Raw genomic sequence first — 2,800 nt, 5'->3', positions numbered from 1 at the left:
AGCACTGCACCTCTCAAGGATTGCAGCACTGCACCTCTCAAGGATTGCAGCACTGCACTCTCTCAAAGTCAAACCTCTGTGGGGCTGCCAGCCCTTGCAACCCACCCAGTGAAGCGCTGCCAGAGCTGTGTGGTCACACAAACCCAAGGGTAGGCTTGTCTGGTCTCAGCAGCAGGAAAAAGGCTAAAAGCTTTTCCCCTCTTCCCCACTGAATTAATTGTTGGTATGTGAAGTGGTTCCTTCACAAATGGAGTATACTATTTAAATGGCTGAAAGGCTGAAGCCTAATGTGGGCAAAAGATGCATTTTTTCATATTATCTGAGGTTGGCAGACATGTATTTACAGATGAATCAACTCATTTTCCTGGGCAGAGAGACAAATCAAATCCCTAGAGCTTCATACCACGGGAAATGCTTTGGAATGTATTCCAAGTGGTCCTTCATAAAATAACAAAGCAGTTTTGAGCCAGCAGCTACTCATCAAAGTATTGATCCTTTCCTGGCATAACAACATCTTGCTTAGATGACATAATGTTTCCAGTAGAGCCAAGGGCACCTCAGCCCTCTACAGACATGCTTGAGCACACTCAAAAGAGCAATGAGATGCAATGCTGATGAATAGCTCTTTGCCTTCAAGAAAGGAGAACGTGAATGCAAACAAGGATTTATTAACATATATGTTTGTTTCCCATTTTGAGATGGGTGAAAACAAAAGTACAAGCTTCAACCTTATAAATACAACAGAAAATTTCCAAAGCTAATTTAGACACTGAAAGGTTACAGGACAACAAGGGTGTTATGAAAAACATCATGGCCAAATTGAAAGCCTACTAAAGGCAGTTTTATCCTAGATCCATCATTTCTAAAAACTAGATGAAAACTGACTGGTATTTCTCTGCCATAATAATTTTCTCATTAATTTTACTGTTTTTCAGCATTCTGCCAACTATTAGCAATGAAATAAAGTGGACATTTTCTTCTATTGTGCAGTGTGAAAGAGAGAAAATTGGGATACTATAAAAAATGCATAGAGCTGCTGCTGTGGTGATTTATTCCTTTGCTGTTCCCATATATTCACGATTCAACTGGATCATTACTTAAGAACTATGAAGAAATTGTTCATTACTGTTTCCAAAGGAAAAGGTTCCAATACAGACCCCTCCCACGAGCCATGTTAGAGAAGGTGACAACTCTCCTGACTTCTCAGTGAAGAGAGACAGAGCACATTTCCAGACAGAAGTTTAAATTTTAGTTGGACTAAAACCTATGCAGAGCCATGTGGCCCCCTTTCCTCACTACACAAACAGAGGAAAGCTCATTTTGAGACTTTAGACATAGCAATTTAAATGAATTTTTTCCATTAAATTTCCTTTTGCCAGAAAGACGAAAAGTCCACTATTCTTGGTGATACTCTACCAAAACTGCATTTTAATTTGATTTCTAAATAATAGTAAGCATCTGTATCTAATATGCATTCATATATATATACATATGCCATATCTAAAACAATATAATGCTGTTGAGAGTTTAATACAGCCAAAAAGAGCAAGAAATTCCAAAGAGCAATTTTTTAGGTTGTGCAGCCCAAGGGATGGTTATGATCATCTCCTCTGATTTTCTTGCACAAAGAACATAGATTTTTCACACAGTAAAAACCTCAGTCAGGACCGATGAATTATAGCGAAAGCACAGCAAAGTTTTCAGCAATATAACTGAAACTAATAACACTTTCTCTAGTATTACTTTCCAACAACTAATTCATGTTATGGCTCTGCTACATTCTGGAGTAGTGATTGCCATTATCATTACTTTCAACTTTTAAGTTTTGCCACAAGTGATTTTGTATTTTTAGAGCATTAGTAAAAATGTTGGCTAGCATTGACTGAGAACTGGTACAAACAGAAGATCATCACATACAAATTTATATAAGTCATAGACAACAAAGATGGTATGGGATCAGAGACTAATGATAATTATAGTATTAATATGGGAACAAGAATACAGTATGACATGAGCTTTATTTTTAGGGTTTGTAAAAGAATAGACAAAGATTTATCTGGTAGAAATCTATCTGTTCTTCCCTTTAGCTACATTAATTAGTCCAGTGTAAGACACAATCTCCTTAAGCAAGGCTTTTTAAAAAAAAAAAAAACCAAGAAGAAAAAAACACAGGCTTTTCAAACTTCATTCGTATTTCAATATTGTTCCTGTTCTACAGTCTGTGGCTGAGTTTCAGTGTTGGAGAGATCTTCGAAAAATTACACATTTAATGTATTTATTTCCTCTGGTTACTTGTGAAATCTTATTTTAATGACCATGCATACTAGAATTATTACCACTATACTTCAAGATTTCAGTATAAGAGATTAAACCTTTGAGCTCTTTCGATGTAAAATGGCTTCAACTTCTGAGAGCTTCCTGTGATTACCTTATCATTTTCTCTTCAAAACGTAGGGACTCTCTGGTGGTTTTACATCAGTATTTTCAGTTCATTTCTTGCACTAAGATTGCCAGTCCTGAAACAACTGTTAAGACCATTCAAACAAAATTCAAATTTTCATTTCAAGGTTTAGAAGCTAAGCTGGTTTTTTTTATTACTTTACAGCATGATGCTACATACTATGTTATACCAGAAAGTGATATGAATAGCAAAATACTTAATTCTCACTTTTTAGTCTGAGTTTTCTTTTTTTTACTTGGCTGAAAACTGTCTACTATTCCTACCCACTTCTCAAAAGTAATGATCTAAAAAGAACAAAATTGCAGGTTTTAATTTTTTTTCCCAATTCCCCCAACAATA

The sequence above is a fragment of the Corvus kubaryi genome, unplaced genomic scaffold (assembly GCF_017639235.1).
Source record: "Corvus kubaryi isolate FWS band 111438036 unplaced genomic scaffold, C.kubaryi_AGA036_p1.0 137, whole genome shotgun sequence".
Lineage (NCBI taxonomy): Eukaryota > Metazoa > Chordata > Aves > Passeriformes > Corvidae > Corvus > Corvus kubaryi.
The sequence above is the reverse complement of the archived record's forward strand: the minus strand, read 5'-3'. Positions refer to the sequence as shown.